The sequence below is a fragment of the Acipenser ruthenus genome, chromosome 11 (genome assembly GCF_902713425.1).
Source record: "Acipenser ruthenus chromosome 11, fAciRut3.2 maternal haplotype, whole genome shotgun sequence".
NCBI classification, from domain to species: Eukaryota; Metazoa; Chordata; class Actinopteri; order Acipenseriformes; family Acipenseridae; genus Acipenser; species Acipenser ruthenus.
Window position 1 is genome coordinate 14751760 of NC_081199.1, and position 18711 is coordinate 14770470.

The window sequence follows — 18711 nt, forward strand, 5'->3', positions numbered from 1 at the left end:
CACGTGTTTTCAGTTCAGGACGGGGGGCCGACTGGCAAAACCATACTGCTTAAATACTGCCAAGTCCCACCCCTGCAATCAGCACGCTGCCTCACGTCAGCCAATCGATGAGAACAGCACAGCTGATTGCAATGATGGGACCCGACAGCCGCATGGTTCCACCTTGGTCCAAGATGGCCGCCTGACCCAGAACTTCCTGTATGGTCAGAGTTCAGCCTCCTGACCCAATCACGGTCAACCCTACACAGCGCTACCGGTGGTCGGGAGGGCGAATTACAACAGGGACTCCTTTCAATCCTGTCACACAATGCCATAACTCTCGTAGTTTACTTTTAATATTTATTTATTTATTTATTTAGCGAGGTGGTTAATTGATCAGGATGGTTATGTGACGGTCGGATATGCAACGTTCCACTGTATTGTTGTACACACTTTGGGTCATTGAAGGCAATACACTGCCCTTGTAACACACTGTGAGTGGATTTGATTCCGTCTCCCTCAATCCTGTCACTGTGTCTGTGGTTATGAAATGGTCAGATAGGGGGCAGTGTTGGACCAGTAAGGGATCAATATCGGGCCTATTCAGATTACCATAATGAAGCCATTATGGCACCAATTTAAAGCCAGTAATGGTGTTTCTTAACACTAGAACCGCCACACACATCAATTTTGACGTATTTTGGATGTAAAATTTAACGACTCAGCATTTGTAAATACAATGCGGTTGTCCTTTTTTCTTTTTTTCGTTTAAAAAAAAACGGACGACCGCATCACATTCACAAGCACAGAGTTTTAAATCCCACTTACATCCCTCAGCGGTTCTAGTGTTAATGGACCAGTACTGTGCCAGTTCCTAGCCAAACTGGGCCATGTACGGGAGCCACATGCAAACTATACTGACCCAATTCTGGCACGTAATTGAATCAATACAGTCAAATTGGCCTGCCAGCATTGCACCAATATTGGCAAAACGGTTTGCCAACATTGGTCCAGTATTGGGTCAATTCAGACATGTTTCCTGGGACCCTGTTTGGATCATGGCTAGTCTTTTACATCTCATGAATGCAGAAAAGCTTTGATCAGCTGAATATAGCATTAGAATGTACAGGCTCTTAAGACCAAAATGGAAATGAGACGTAAAGAAGACACTCAAGTTAGTTCAGTCTCAGGAACTTAAAAAGAACACAACTCACATGCAGTATATTGGTGTCTGGAAAATGTCATTTTAAAAAGAGATTGCAGCGTGTTAATGAAGGTACCCATGATAATAGATACAAGTAGATTAATAGTGATATACAGGTATCAGCTTTGAAGACCTTATCTTATCCTCTGTGCTGAAAGGGTCAGTGAAGAGCTGGTGGGTTGCTGAACATCAGTGAATCCTGACATGGGAAAACTTTAAAGACAGTTTCCCCAAGCCTTCTTGACAATGGACTTCCACACAGAGGTAGAAGAACGTGTCTGTACCAGAGTACAACTGCCGGATGAGAAAATGTGAGACTTTGCTTATGACTTTCGTGCTTTGTGCATGAAATGGAAACCAGAGCTGCGTGAGGATAAAGTAGTAAGAGGCACATCCTGAACAACAGCAACCCCAAACTGGCAAGCTGCCTCCGAGGGAGCGTCCGTACTGTGTCAGAACTGGTGAGAGCAGGAGCCCAGGTGGAGAGCGATAATGCTGCACAGAGGGAGTATTGGTCCAAAGCAAACTCCAGCAAAACAGGAAAAGAAAACAAAGCATCCATCAAGAAACCTGTGGAGGTCAGCGTAATGAAGCAAGTGGGGAAAAAACAAGGGCTGTGGTCACCCTGCTTCCAGCCTTTCCTTGTTTGTTGTCCAGATTGGTGTGAGAGATTGGGATGGTCTTGCCGTACTTGATACTGGAAGTACATTCACGCTCATGAGAGAGAGTCTTTGAAAGATCATCTCAAGAAGATCTCACCTAACCTTTCCTCTTGTCCACAGACTGGACTTTCTCGAAAAGTCCAATACTCCTTCCACCCCTTTCTAGAGAAACTGATTGGGATATAGCTTGCAAGAGGATTTTAGCACATGTATGATTGAACTTCCCGATGCCACTACAACACCCAATCAAGTGCAACTTAGAAGTATGCCAAAGTAGTGACCCTGGGAGGGGACCCTTCAGCCTGGAAGAACTCCAGAAGAATTGGTCATCTGTATGTATGGATCAGTTAGGGATGACTTGAGTGATTTGTCACTCCATCAAGACTACTGATGAAGTACCCACAAGGTGCCGGGCACACTGAATGTCCCCTCTGAAGAAGGACCTGACCCAGAAATATCTGAAGGACATGCTACAGGATGGGGTAATTGAGCCTTCAACTTCCCATGGTCATCTCCAGTGGTCTTAATTGAAAAAAAAGATGGAGTTTATTTCTTCTGTGTAGATACAGGAAGCTTATCTCAAAAACACTGTTTGATGCTTACCCTATGCCCCTAGTTCATGACATCCTTGAGTCTCTTCGTGGTGCAGCTGTCTTCAGTTCCCTGGACTTGAGCTCAGGGTACTCGCAGGTGACTATGGATGAGGGGTGTCGAGAGAAGACCACGTTCACCACTCCTTTTGGGCTCTTCCAATTCAAGGTGATGCCTTTCGTTCTTAAGAACGCGGCAGCAACTTTTGAAAGACTGATGGAACAGGTTTTAGGTGATCTCCGAGGTCAGGTATGCTTTGTGTATATTGATGATGTCATTGTCTACGCTTCAAACCCACAACAGCACCTCATTGACCTTGAAAGAGTTCTACAGAAACTCCATCAAGCCAATCTGACTCTAAACTTGAAGAAATGGCATTTTTTCAAGTCAACTCTTACCTTTCTGGGACATGTTGTGTCAGGAGAAGGAGTGGAAGCTGATCCTCACAAACTGAAAGCCATCCAGGATTACCCTGTGCCTACTAGAAAGAGGTTCAGAGGTTTTTTGGACTGGCTGGATGGTATGACAAATACATCCCCAAGTTTCCAGACAAGGCTGCCCTGCTCAATCACCTGAAGAAAAAAGATGGAAATGGTCGCTGGAAACTCAAAAAAGCTTCATTCTCTAAAGAGAAGCCTTAACCCTTAGCAGTCTATTTATTCAGCGCATCTCAGGCGCGTCAGGTCCAATTTATTTTCATACACGCAGTTTATTTTAGAGGCGCTGTTTTAAAAGTATTTTTTCACAGTTAAACATGTTTAAAAGGCACTGCATATCAACAGGACACTCAGTACTGCATCTCCAGCCCTGCCCCACCCCTTTTTTCGCTGTATTTTTCACATACCTCTACATAGTAGTGCATACTGATAAATCATCTCCTGATCACTCGTTTTTATCACCAAACTCCTCAATAATGTGATCCAAGTCATTATTTTATTAATATAACATCTAAGAAAAGCTCTGCAAATGTCTGTGATATTCTTTGAGCGCTGGATGCAGAAGCAGCTATCTTGTTTGTTTATATCCGTGTTATCTATGTGGTGTCGGGGCTATCTGTATTCATGAGATAGGCCCTTTTTTTTCTTTCGGCTCCTATCGGTCTCACTTGGCCATTGAATGGTTTTCTCAGCTTTTTCCGGAGAAAAAATGACGAGAGACCTGTTTTTTACGTTTTTTTGATGATGTCGGACAGGGTCCGACATTGGACTGGAAAGGGAAAATTGCAATGTCGGACCAGGTCCGACATAGGATCGCAAAGGGTTAACTCTCCCTCCTGTCCTCGCTCATCCAAACTGTTCCAGGCCCTCCAGAGTCTGTACAGATACCAGCGACATCGGACTAGGAGCTGTCTTGACACAAGCAGACCTCCAAGGAGAGGAAAAGGTAATTGCTTATGCTTTAAAAACGCTGAATTGCGCAGAACAAAACTACTCCACTTCTGAAAAGGAGTGCCTACCAGTAGTTTGGGCTGTTGAGAAATTGAGGCATGATCTAGAGGGAGTGGAGTTTGAAGTGGTTACTGACCATGCAGCTCTAACCTGGGCTTTCAATAACCAGAAAACTTCCTCCCAACTGACTCAAAGGACTCTCCGTCTCCAACAGTTATTTACTAGAAAGGTAGTCTCAACTCGGTACCTGATACCCTTTCCAGAGTTCCTTCAACTCCATGCGCCACCCCATCTGAAGCAGTGTTAGCTAGCAAATGTCCTGTAAGTAGTTTGGATCTGCCCACCACACTGGACCAGATTGCGGCTGCACAGTCCAAAGATCCTACTATTTCTTCAATCATCCAGAACCTGGCTTCATCTACTGTTGCAGATACCCGCATCTTCTTTATATTCCAACAGGGTTTGTTGTATCATCGGATACCTGTAAGGAAAGCTGGTTACCGCTCCCAGAGTCAATGACCTCTTCTTTCCTTATGCATTATCATGACAACCCTTTAGGAGGGCATCTTGGACACATGAAGACCCTGACTCGGATTTTGGAAGTGGCTTGGTGGCCCACTATCCACAAGGATATGTGGTGCCACCTCAAGGAATGCCAGGTATGCCAGCAATACAAACCTGCTAACGCCAGACCTGCTGGTTTCCTCCAGTCCACAGCTATATAAATGAGCCTGGAGAGATGTTGCGTCTCGACCTGATAGGACCATTTCCCAGAAGTAAAAAGGAAACTTTTATATCCTGGTGCTAGTCGACTACTATACAAAGTAGGTTGAAGTATTTCCCTTGAGGGATAGCAAGATCCAGCAAAAGCAGCAGCAACACCAGTTGCAACAGGAGGAGTGTTGAGTGTTGAGTGCGCTGAGTGCTATCGGTACGGGCATGAGGAAGAGGGGAGGGGGATGAATCTGAAGTCCTGTTGTGTCCAGAGCATTTTCGCTGTCAGCTTGGGAACTGCCAGTGTTGCCAGAGGCAGGTCGGCTGTCAGAAGTGCCCAGTCTGGAGGAGCAAGCCTGGGAGCTGTCAGCATTTCCGCTCACAGCAGGGCCACTGCCAGCCTTGTTGCTGGTACCCATGCCAGCCTTGCCCTGGCTGGCAGCCCAGATGGAGAGGGGAGCAGCCTTTCAGCTGCCTGTGTGCCCTGCAGAGCTGACAGCCTTTCCACTGTCAGCTGGGAGGGTGACAGCATTTCCACTGTCAGCTGGGAGGGTGTGGCAAAGTGCCCGCCCCTGTGTGTATTTTGCTTATTATGTGTTATATGTTGCGTGCGTGTGTTAATGTTGGTGTATACACGGGATATAAACGGGTCTGTGTTTCACGTGTGTTTAAAGTGTATAATTATATTTAGGCACGGGATTGCACATCACGCACGTGCATTTAAAATATAATATGTGAACACGGGGTTTCACGTAATGAATTCACGTGCTGGGATTCAAGTGAATAATTAATTAGTAATTGAATCCCAGCACAACAGTATAAATAGGCACATTTTCTGTCACTCGTGGTTAGGTGTTCGGAAGAGGAGAACGGGTGAGAGAGAGAAGGAGAAACGTAAAGTAAAATAAGATCGTAAATATAAGTGTTTGTACTCACCGTGTTTGTTCGTCTGTCCTGCACCGTCTGTTTAGTGTCTAGTCGTTTTGTCTGTCTGTTTATTTTGGCTACAAGTGCCGTGTCCTGTGTTTTTGTTGTTTCAAACCTTTTATTTTCTGTTCTGTTTATTAAATGCTGAGCGCGATCACGCGCTCAGCCTAACCAAAACCCCAAGTCTCTGTTTATTCCTTCCTGCTTCTGGTCTGACGCAACCCACTCTGGCCGTCTTTGTGACACGTGGTGTCCTGCGTGGGATCTACAGCGCCTCCAGGACTCGGGCCAGAGCAGGAACAGCATTTTTGGATTAAAAAAAAAAAAAGAGAGAGAGAAAAAAAGAAGAGAAAAAAAAAAAGAGGAAAATATGGCAGAGGACGCCATCAAACTGCGGGACTGGATGCTGGAAAATGCTGGGCTGGAGGCCCAGTCTATACCAGTAGTCGTCCAGTTCCTGCAGTTTATGGATAAGGAGCGATGGGAGGCGTATGCCAGGGAACACACCCTAAGCACCTGGGAGGAAGGTGTGGGGTTGGTCCTCAGCTACCTGGAGGCAGTTATAAACGGAACAGCAGCCCAGGTAGCAGGACCACCAGCAGAGGGTGAATGCCTGCTGTCCCCATCTCCACCAGCAGAGGGTGAGTACCTGCTGTCCCCATCTCCACCAGCAGAGGGTGAATGCCTGCTGGTTTTGCCTCCACAGCCTGAGTGGGAGGAGCCCGAACGTCCTACGCCTGAGTGGGAGGAGCCCGAACGTCCTACGCCTGAGTGGGAGGAGCCCGAACGTCCTACGCCTGAGTGGGAGGAGCCCGAACGTCCTACGCCTGAGTGGGGGGAGCCCGAACGTCCTACGCCTGAGTGGGGGGAGCCCGAACGTCCTACGCCCAAGAGGGAGGAGTCGGTGCGTCCACAGCCCAAAAGGGAGGAGTCGGTGCGTCCACAGCCCAAAAGGGAGGAGTCGGTGCGTCCACAGCCCAAAAGGGAAGAGTCGGTGCGTCCACAGCCCAAAGGGAGGCAAGTCGGGGCTTCCACAGCCCTGGGACCCAAGCCACCAGCAGAGGGAAAATGCCTGCTGGTTCAGCCCCAAGAGCCGAAAGGGGAGGAGTTACAGGCCCAACCCCCTGAGAATTTTTGGGGGGGAGAGGGGCAGGAGGCTGGTGTCCCCCAGCAGCCTCTATTCATGCTGCTGAAGGCAGCACGGCGCACACCAGCCCAGCCGCCACAGCGGAGGGAGCCAGCGCCGCCAGGAGCAGAGGAGCTGCCTCTGCCTCCGCCACCTCCACCGGCAGGAACAGAGCAGCAGGAGCTGCCTCTGTCTCCGCCACCTCCACCGGAAGGAGCAGAGGAGCAGGAGCTGCCTCTGCCTCCGCCACCTCCACCGCTTCCTCCACTAGGGGCAGAGGAGCAGGAGCTGCCTCTGCCTCCACCACCGCCAGGAGCAGAGGAGCTGGAGCTGCCTCTGCCTCCACCACCGCCAGGAGCAGAGGAGCTGGAGCTGCCTCTGCCTCCACCACCGCCAGGAGCAGAGGAGCTGGAGCTGCCTCTGCCTCCACCACCGCCAGGAGCAGGAGCTGCCTCTGCTGCCCGTACCTCCACAGGGAGTACGGTGGCCGGAGCCCCAGAAAGGGGAGCTGCCGGCCACGAAGAAGGGGGACGAGGTCTGGAGACCACTTTCCCCAGCAGCAGTTTCGCTGCAGGAGTTCTTGTGGCCGGAGCCCCACAGGAGGGAGCTGCCGGCTACGAAGAAGGGGGAGGTCGGGGGACCACCTGCCCCCGCAGCTTTTTCGCTGCAGGACGGGACCAGCATGCTGTCAGCCGTGCCACTACCGGCAGGGGTGCTGACAGCATTGCCAGCCATGGGCCCACTGAAGCCTCCCTTCCCAGCCCGAGACTTTGGCCTGGACTGCTGGGTATTTAAGGGGGGAGGTGGCCGTTGAGGCCATGTGTGCTTTGCACAGGGGGGGGTATATGTGGCAAAGTGCCCGCCCCTGTGTGTATTTTGCTTATTATGTGTTATATGTTGCGTGCGTGTGTTAATGTTGGTGTATACACGGGATATAAACGGGTCTGTGTTTCACGTGTGTTTAAAGTGTATAATTATATTTAGGCACGGGATTGCACATCACGCACGTGCATTTAAAATATAATATGTGAACACGGGGTTTCACGTAATGAATTCACGTGCTGGGATTCAAGTGAATAATTAATTAGTAATTGAATCCCAGCACAACAGTATAAATAGGCACATTTTCTGTCACTCGTGGTTAGGTGTTCGGAAGAGGAGAACGGGTGAGAGAGAGAAGGAGAAACGTAAAGTAAAATAAGATCGTAAATATAAGTGTTTGTACTCACCGTGTTTGTTCGTCTGTCCTGCACCGTCTGTTTAGTGTCTAGTCGTTTTGTCTGTCTGTTTATTTTGGCTACAAGTGCCGTGTCCTGTTTTTGTGTTCTGTTTAAACCTTTTATTTGTTAATAAACGCTGAGTGCAGCCATTGCACTCAGCTCATCACAACCACCGTCTGTCTCTGTGTGTGTATTCCTTTTCTGGTCTGACGCCACCCACTCTGGCCATCTTTGTGACAGAGGGTGACAGCATTTCCACTGTCATGGGAGGCTGACAGCATTTCCACTGTCAGCTGGGAAGTTGCCAGCGTTGCCACGACTGGCTGTGCTGAAGAGGAGAGCAGCCTCTCCGCTGCCAGAGTGTTCTGGATGGCTGACAGCATTTCCGCTGTCGGCTAGAAAGCTGTCAGGGGTGCCACTGGCAACAGAGCCACCCATGGGACCCTTGAAGCCTCTGTTTCTGACCCGAGACTATGCCCAGGACGTTTCGGACTTTAAGGGGGAGGTGGCCATTAAGGTCATGTGTGCTACGCACAAGGGGGGGGGGGTGACAGGGAGCCCCACCCCTTTGTATTATTTACTATTATTATTATTGTATTATTTTGCATATATTATTATAAGTATTGTGGTATTGGGTATGTAAATAGGGGGATTATTAGTGTAAATATTTGTATTATTGTTATGGTGACAGGTGTGATGTATTGTTGGTGTGTATAGTGTGTAAATGTGAGTGTATGTAATGTGTGTCTTGTTTTGCTATTGTCAAGGGCGAACAGAACAACCCGTTCACACAACAGAGCGAGGACCACATGTCAGGTAATGATTGAGTTCTAATGTTTGCTCTGGTTTCACACATTAAGGAAGTCCCTGTTCAAGCATGTATTCATTATATTTCTACAGTTCATTGTGGTTAACCAGACCCTGCTTTCTAATTTCATTTCTATGAACACAGAACACGTTTTCAAAGAGTGCAGAGAAGAAAGTGAATCAAAATGCAAACAGTTTGCCTGCACTGAAACCACTTCCTTTATAATGGACTCATGCCAATGATAGTGTGTGGAAGCAGTTCAACACGACTTTCTTTCATCTTTTACCAGGTCATGGGCCTGTGCCAGTTAGTGCTGAGAGGGTTTTTGTACAGCGTCCCAATGAGTTTTCACACTGTGCTATCCTCAGAGCACAGTGATAGATTGTTGTGTCGCTCAGAGCAAGTTTGGAAATGGTGATTGTAGTAGACAATCTGTCTGCTGTAGAAGTGAATCGGCCTTTAGCAAAGTCTGCAGTGTGAGAATCGCTGCTCCGTGATCTGGCTCCTTTAAGCAGTATGTATTCCAGGGCTCGGTTTGAGTTCTGCCAATACCAGTAAAGAAGAACGTATTCACTACTTGCAGTATAAGAGCATCTGAGCGTTACTGACTCTCCTTCTGTTCTGGACTCTGCTGTCTGTTGAGGACTGATGGAATCCCCGCTTGTCATGACTGAACATTGAGGAAGAAAAAGAACATTTAATAGACAGTCAGAAATAATAATAATAATAATAATAATAATAATAATAATAATAATAATAATCGTTCTTGTCATGTTGAAATTACCTGGCAGGATAATAAACATACACATGATTAATGTATCCATTTTAGCTCAGTGCTGATTTCTTTAAGAACAGAATAGAAAGGTTCTGTCTCTCTGTTGATTCTGGTGCTTTTCTCTTCACAATGCTGCTCTGAAATATTCTGCTTAGAGGTTTAGAACGTCAAATGTCTGTAACCAATCAGCAAAGAGAAACAGAAACATGTGATGTAAATGTGATGTAATCATGTAACTGCGGTTCATAGTTGTGGTTACCATCTTGTTTTATCAACACCTTGATTAGCAGTTAACTGGATGCAAGTCAAAGAGGTTTCAATTCTTCATTGACTAACTGCAGTCGCCCTACCCACTTTCCAATGAACCTTCCCAGAACTCAGGAAATCCAGTCCTCACCACATTATAATGTGCACTGCGGTTACCCTTCTACACAGAAGAGCTGTCACTGGAAATGCCATCAGCATTGTAATCACTAGCCTCTGTACACTCCAGGGTTTTTGTATGGGTAGGGCGCTGCTTTGTATCACTGTGCTGGTTGTATTGCACAGTAGTAGATGGCAGAATCAGAAACTGAAGGCTGTATTGTCAGGGAGCCAGTTTTAGATGAGGTATCTACTGCTGGTTTATATTTCCCAGAATCGTCTCCATGTGTTCCTGATCTTGTTGCTTGATTTATGTATTTTAAAGCCTGGTGAGGCTCTTGCTTGTACCACTGCATTGAATAAAAGCTGCTTGTTGTATATTGACAGTTTATATGGATTGAATCTCCTTCTGAAACTCGCTGTGAATCAGGGCTTTGAGTCACCTGCTCTTGACTGTGTGCACCTGAAACAAAACAACACATAATAATGCACACAGATAAATCAGAAACACACAAACAAACTAACAAGCAAAGTGATGATCATGGCTCCTTGGAAGAACACACCTGATAGAATCAAGCAAAGAATGAAACATTTCAGTCTTGTCATATTAGTAGTCTAGAGTAAGTCGTGTGCATTTGAAGAAAGAAACAAAAGAGGATGGCTATGAAAGTTTCTCTTCATACTGAACCAGCCTACCCTTGAGATCACGTGAATGAATCCACAGTGGTGTTTTTTACAGCTATTTCCTGTTCTTCAAACTGTATGTGCTGCAGCAACTTGTGGTAACAAAGCACCCCCCTTGTTCTAGATTCAGCTGTTTATTGTAGTGATAGGGAATCTATAATGCTTTTCAAATGAAATGACTGATATTAAAATCAAGGACATTATTCTTCATGTCACGAGTATAAGATCATTCTCACAGACCCTCGTTGTCACTACAAAACAACACTCTCATGATTGGCTATCTTTGTTCCAGTAAGCTTCATTATCACAAGGTTACATTTACTTGCTGCTACAGTAATATGTTTAATGGATAATCATCTTAACCCTATATATAATGTGTTGGTGATGAAGCTTGTATCATGTCTACTGTTGGATGAAATGTTTGTAATATTATTGAGATGAGACACACGCACAGCAAACACAGGCTCTGCAGCACTGTATATTATACACAGTGCAGTCTATTCTAGATGGGAACTGGGGTTTGAAAGCTCCAGATTATGTTTACAATACAAATTAAAAAGTAACATAATGTCATGTGTGCTGTATACTGTGGATGAATCCTCTCACAAGCCAATGCCCGGAGGCAAGGCTGCAGTTACAGCCATGGGGTTTGTGAGTTTAGACACAACCCAGTTAGTGTCATGTAAGTGTTGTGCTTTTACACTGTCCTGTGGTTGAAAGATGAGTGTAATCCTGCCTCCTCTCTATGGGGAAATGGTGATTAATCTTAATCACACTGCACCCCCTGGTGGTAAAGAACAGGTATTTCACGTTACATATATACAGTTCATCTTTATCAATAATGAATGTTAAAAATGTGCATCTGTTTCTGATTCATGGTATACACTGGTTGTTCAATATTAACTTTGGTACATAATTTTCAATGCCAAGATCCTGCCCCAAAGTTACATTATATAACATAAAGCACATGTGCAGCTGAGTGGTGCTGCCCCTGAGAGCAGGATATTTTGCAGGTGTCTCCACTCCCTCTCTCACTGTGCTCTCACTGCACATTAATACACAGCTTCACAATCCAGCAGCTCAACAGCACTGATGGTTAGAGTGCTGGAGAGCTTCTCTTTATTCACAGTCATGTTGAATCGTCCCGAGGTTTCATTTGTATTGTAAGCAGTCAGTATGATGTCAGGACTTTGACCATGTTGATGTTTATACCACTGCATGCTCTTGTAGTTAGAAACACTGTGATTGCAATTCATTTCAGCGCTCCCTCCTTCAGTTGAATAAACATGTGGAGTCTGATGAATCTGTGAACTTCCATAGACAACTGTAAGATAACAAGATGATATAATTATTATTTTGTTCATGAATGATAATGACATTGAAACCTGTTTGTTCTCAAGTGTGTTTGTGAATATCACTCACCAAGACAAAAGCAAAGCAGAAGAAAAGTTCCACACGTGTTCCTCATTCTTGAATTGTTCCATCCACAAGTAGAAATGCTTCTGACAGACAGACAGTCTGAGCTGTGGGTGGAGCCCTGCACAATGTCACGTCAGAATAAGGCTCTGATTGGTTGATCTGTCTGGAGCCCAGGGAACCATTGGTTTAAAGCTACTGAATGTCAGCAACAGAATATCAATAGTTAGAACATACCTGTAGTGTAATAGTGCTGAACATCCTTCTAATCTTGAAGCACTTCCTCACTTCATCTCATGACAGTGGACTCACTGGTTTATGGACTCCTGCTGGGCTGGTCTTTGTACTGCAGGGTCCGGTATCTCACCAACATAGAGCTTCTGGGTCTACACAGGGGAATGGCTTGGTAGTGGGGTCACAAGAGACACTGTATATTGTAGCACTGCAATAATTTTCACCCACCTGCCTCTTTAAGTAAATGTAGTAGCCTGGCCAGGCCAACCTATAAAAACTACATTTCCCAGTGTCCTTTCTTTCACCCCATTGGTCCATTCAAATTTTCATCCACCAATCCTCTCACACAGTCAATCTTCACCTGTCGCTTATTTCTCTGATTGTGGGGGGATGGGAGTGTGTTTTTTTCTCCTGTAGCTAGCACCCTGGTGGGAGAGTCTGTCTACCTTTTGTTTATACTGTTAACTGTTGTTTATACTACCTAATCTTTATACTGTTAGCTAGATATTATTCTTTAGCCTTTGTTTTTCTTGTTGTCTGCTGCTTTAGTTTATTGTCTAGTTACAGTTTTTTGCTTAATTAGGTAGGGTAGTTTATTTTGTGTGTTTTGCTGGAGGGTGTGTTTGTATGTTTTTGTGCATCTGTTTGCAACCTCAGTTTTCATCAAACCTCCATTTCATCACTCTCAATGTTTTCCATCTCATGAAGTCATCTACATCATCGTTCACGTTCATCCCAAGTAATTAACTGGACATCAATACCGGTTTGGTGAGCTCTTTCCATAGACTTGATCATCGTTGTTGTTTTTTTTCTTTTGTTACTTTTTGGGACTTCCATAGTATTTTGTTGATTTATATTTTTGTGTTGCATTGTTCATTCATTCTGTATATTCATTATCCTCCGTGTCAGTAATTGTTAATTTGTTGTGGATATATTCTATAAGCTCTGTTGTGTGTTCATTTCTAATCTGTTTTCCTGGGTTTGTTTTCATTCTATTTTCTTCCTTGTCACTCTGTCCCTAATTTAGTTGTTTTCGACTGTAATTGTTTAGTCTGATTCTCTTTGTCAAGCTTTGTGTTCCATGGAATAAACTGGTGTTTGTTTAGTTAAATTGACACATTGTGATGACCCTGTTTTACTGTCAGTCACCCTTACTGAATTATTTAGTTTTAATTATTTGGCCAGTAGTATCTCCTAAGGGAGGACAGTACAGTTGCCTGTCAACTGTGCAGGGTGATAGTTACAATATGTATAGAAAACTACTGAAAGTTAGGAACACAATTTTTGTTCCTGGGTAGTAAGTGTTATTTCCTAATTGCTTATGCCTCAGAAGTATAGAAAATGGCTATTATTCCCCACAAACTTTGCTTTTGTGACCAGGACAGTGATATTTTAAAATGTACCTATTTCCAATGAGAAAACGAGCGAATTTGTGTCTTTTCGTTCACAAAAAGTCAGAAAAAACAACATATGAATCCAAATTAACATGTATTTATACTAAAGTAATACAAAAATGACTACAAAAGATTTAGAAGTGAGTAGTTTTTCGAGATTTACGACTATACTGTAAATCACTTTCACGAATCAGCCCCCAAATGTAGTCTCCCATCATGTTCTCGTTATACTGTCCTTGGTAGCGGCGTTCTAAGTCCAGTATATCCTGGTGGAAGCACTCGCCTTGCTCCTCCGAGTACGCTTCCATGTTCTCCTTGAATTTATCAAGATGAGCATCAAGGATATGGACTTTGAGGGACATCCTACAGCCCATTGTGCCGTAGTTCTTCACCAGAGTCTCAACCAGCTCCACATAGTTTTCGGCCTTGTGATTGCCCAGGAAGCCGCGAACCACTGCGACAAAGCTGTTCCAAGCCACTTTCTCCTTACTAGTGAGCTTCTTGGGGAATTCATTGCACTACAGGATCTTCTTTATCTGTGGTCCGACGAAGACACCGGCTTTGACCTTTGCCTCAGACAACTTAGGGAAGAAGTCTTGAAGGTACTTGAAGGCTGCCGACTCCTTATCTAGAGCTCTGACAAATTGTTTCATAAGGCCCAATTTGATGTGCAGTGGTGGCATCAGCACCTTCCGGGGGTCCACCAGTGGCTCCCACTTGACTTTGTTCCTCCCCACAGAGAACTCGGTCCGCTGTGGCCAGTCCCGCCTGTGGTAGTGCGCCTTGGTGTCCCTGCTGTCCCAAAGGCAAAGATAGCAGGGAAACTTGGTAAAACCGCCTTGGAGACCCATCAGGAATGCCACCATTTTGAAGTCTCCTATGACCTTGATGCCATCTCAGAAAAAATGCAGATATGTATCCACTTAGGCAGCTGGAACTAAACTGAACTGGTGGGCTTAAGGCCCCTGTATTTATACTACTATTTATATACTGGAAAGTTCTAGAAGTTACTCCAAGTTTACTCAGCACTGAATCTATCTGGAATATTCTGGAAAATAGGTAAATTTCAAAATATCACTGTCCTGGTCACAAAAGCAAAGTTTGTGGGGAATAATAGCCATTTTCTATACTTTTGAGGCATAAGCAATTAGGAAATAACACTTACTACCCAGGAACCTAAAAAAAAAAAAAGTTACAGTGTTATAAATCTCTGCTTTTTTGGAGTTTTAAATGGGCACATTTACAGGGCACATTTTCTAATGACTTTCTAAAGCTAAGAGCGTATGCGTTTATTTTTAAGACCCGATTATCGTTCATATCAGTTTTAAAGGGTAAATCTAGTGTGTGCCACCGTACTGCTAACCAAAAAAACTGGGTGTGTAGATTTGTGAAGGCACATTGGGTGATCGGACGACTGTACATTCTTAAGAAGGGGGCGATATATATCATTGTGACAAGATTCTATTATGAACCATTCTTACTGTCTGTGTAACAGCAGGCTCAATATAATAGTTTCAGTTTGGAATAGCTGAATGGAACCGTTATGGGTCACAGTCAGTATTACTGATAAAGATTTTTATAAAGCTTGGAATGTGATTACCTTAATAATGGTTCTACTGGATCAATGGTTCTGTTTAGAAACCACATCATTTAATCAACTGTTAATATTACAGTGGCCTGAAGGAACCACGTGGTTCTTAAGAGAAGTCAGTTTTTTAAATGTATTATTATTATATATAATATAAGAGAATGTTGACTGAACAGCAGTGCACTGGTGGTGATAAACGATAAAGGAAAGTTTGCTCTGAGATGACACCTGGTTTTTGATAAGCTTGTTGAATGAACTGCATCGCTGTGGGCTTCAGAGCACAGTAATACACTGTCGAGTCATCAAGTCGGAGGTTCGTGATCTTCAAGGAGGTCAATTTGACAGCAGTGTTAAGAGATGTTGAAAGACAATCTTCATTTTCGTTTGCTTTATTCTGATGTGTTTCGCTCCCGGTTTTGTAAGCCTGGATTATATATTTTGGGGCGCTGTTCGTGTCCTGCCGATACCATTGTAGGTATTGAGTACCACCACTGATGGTGAGCTCGTAAGTACAATTGACAATCCTGTCTTCTCCCTCCCTCGCAAAGATTGATGCTGGCAACTGGGTTACCTTGTCTTGTAAAGTCGGTCCTAGAAATACATTGCAAGGAAATAAATATAAACATAAATACATTTACAGCATATTCGCCATTGTCAGAGGCTGTTACATAATGTATTAATACATGCATAAATCCAATATTTACCATACAATTCCATGAGACACATTAGAAATGTCAAGTCCACTTTCATGATTGAATGCATGTTGCTGCTCTTGTCTGGATGACGTGTAGAGGTGCAGTCGCAGGGCTCTGGAATCCAGGGCAGCTCCACTCTTACGCTGCTGACGCGAGGGCGGAGGGTTCATGGGAGAGGAGACACGGAACTACAGTTATGACCTAGATTATAGGGATGGGCGATACCACTGATTTTCTTTTCGATCCGATACCAAGTAAAACCAAGGCTAGTATCCTAATACCAATACCGATACCGATACTTTTAAAAGTCTTCTTATGTACAGTACTGTGCAAAAGTTTTAGGCAGGTGTGAAAAAATGTTGTAAAGTAAGAATGCTTTCAAAAATAGACATGTTAATAGTTTATATTTATCAATTAACTAAATGCAAAGTGAGTGAACAGAAGAAAAATCTACATCAAATCAATATTTGGTGTGACCACCCTTTGCCTTCAAAACAGCATCAATTCTTCTAGGTACACTTGCACACAGTTTTTGAAGGAACTCAGCAGGTAGGTTGGCCCAAACATCTTGGAGAACTAACCACAGTTCTTCTGTGGATTTAGGCAGCCTCAGTTGCTTCTCTCTCTTCATGTAATCCCAGACAGACTTGATGTTGAGATCAGGGCTCTGTGGGGGCCATACCATCACTTTCAGGACTCCTTGTTCTTCTTTACGCTGAAGATAGTTCTTAATGACTTTCGCTGTATGTTTGGGGTCGTTGTCATGCTGCAGAATAAATTTGGGGCCAATCAGATGCCTCCCTGATGGTATTGCATGATGGATAAGTATCTGCCTGTACTTCTCAGCATTGAGGAGACCATTAATTCTGACCAAATCCCCAACTCCATTTGCAGAAATGCAGCCCCAAACTTGCAAGGAACCTCCACCATGCTTCACTGTTGCCTGCAGACACTCATTCGTGTACCGCTCTCCAGCCCTTCGGCAAACAAACTGCCTTCTGCTACAGCCAAATATTTCAAATTTTGACTCATCAGTCCAGAGCACCTGCTGCCATTTTTCTGCACCCCAGTTCCTGTGATTTCATGCATAGTTGAGTGGCTTGGCCTTGTTTCCACGTCGGAGGTATGGCTTTTTGGCCGCAAGTCTTCCATGAAGGCCACTTCTGACCAGACTTCTCCGGACAGTAGATGGGTGTACCAGGGTCCCACTGTTTTCTGCCAATTCTGAGCTGATGGCACTGCTGGACATCTTCCGATTGCGAAGGGAAGTAAGCATGATGTGTCTTTCATCTGCTGCAGTAAGTTTCCTTGGCCGACCACTGCGTCTACGGTCCTCAATGTTGCCCGTTTCTTTGTGCTTCTTCAAAAGAACTTGGACAGCACATCTGGAAACCCCTGTCTGCCTTGAAATTTCTGCCTGGGAGAGACCTTGCTGATGCAGTATAAATACCTTGTGTCTTGTTGCTGTGCTCAGTCTTGCCATGGTATATGACTTTTGACAGTAAACTGTCTTCAGCAACCTCACCTTGTTAGCTGAGTTTGGCTGTTCCTCACCCAGATTTATTCCTCCTACACAGATGTTTCTGTTTCAGTTAATGATTGTGTTTCAACCTACATATTGAATTGATGATCATTAGCACCTGTTTGGTATAATTGTTTAATCATACACCTGACTATATGCCTACGAAATCCCTGACTTTGTGCAAGTGTACCTAGAAGAATTGATGCTGTTTTGAAGGCAAAGGGTGGTAACACCAAATATGGATTTGATGTAGATTTTTCTTCTGTTCACTCACTTTGCATTTAGTTAATTGATAAATATAATCTATTAACATGTCTATTTTTGAAAGCATTCTTACTTTACAGCATTTTTTCACACCTGCCTAAAACTTTTGCACAGTACTGTACATAAAAAGGGGAAATCTTTGTGATTTCTACAGTGAAAATTGGTAAATGCAGACATCAAAAATTATATTTGAAAGCCTTTGCATTAGTATTAAATAAACTACCAATGATGAGACTTCTCTTTTTGTTTTCTGTTTAATAATAGCAATTATAAAACACATGTTCAATAACGTTCAACAAATGTTCAATAATATTATTACCCTTTTCAGGTGTTATAAACTTCTTACAGCACCAGGCAGGATGCACTTGAGGTCAACATTTGAAATGTAGGCTACATAAAGTGACTGTTTCCCTCTGCTCATGGAGTCTCTCCAACATGTAGAATACAGAATTCCACCTTGTTTCTACTGACTGAATCAGTTTATGCTCTGCCACCTTCAGTTGCTTTTGTATTTGTTTGAGCTTCTCTGTGGCTTTCGTGCTGTGGTGGAAAAAAGATACAATGCTACTGCGTTTTTCCAGGAGCTGAACAACTTCAGGAACAGCTTTAATTCCATCTTTTACCACCAAGTTTAAGGTGTGGGCGAAACAGGGGTAGTGCTTCCACCCAGCCTTGTGCACTGCAGAAACCATATTTGCACCATTGTCTGTAACAACTGCTACCACCTTCTGAGTTATGCCCCATTCATCTGTTATTCTATTTAGCTCTAAACTAATGTTGTCAGCTGTATGCTGTCCATAGAAACTACAGGTTTCTAAAACAAACTCCTGCATTTGCCAGTTGTCAATGAAATGACAGGACACAGTCAAATATGCCTCAGTGGACCTTGAAGTCCACATGTCTGTTGTGAGAACCACACTGTGTGCACGTTGACAATTTGCCCTTACTTTGTCTTGACAGTCTTTATACATGTCGGCAATTGTACCCTCCATCAAGTGTTTGCGGCTTGGGATTTTATAGCGTGGATCAAGAGTCTTGACAAATGCATTAAAACCTCTATCCTCAACAATTGAGATTGGCTGGAGGTCCCCAACAATCATCTCTCCCAGGCTTCTTGTAACCTCTGCAGCTCTTTGGGAGTCATCTATGAAAAATAA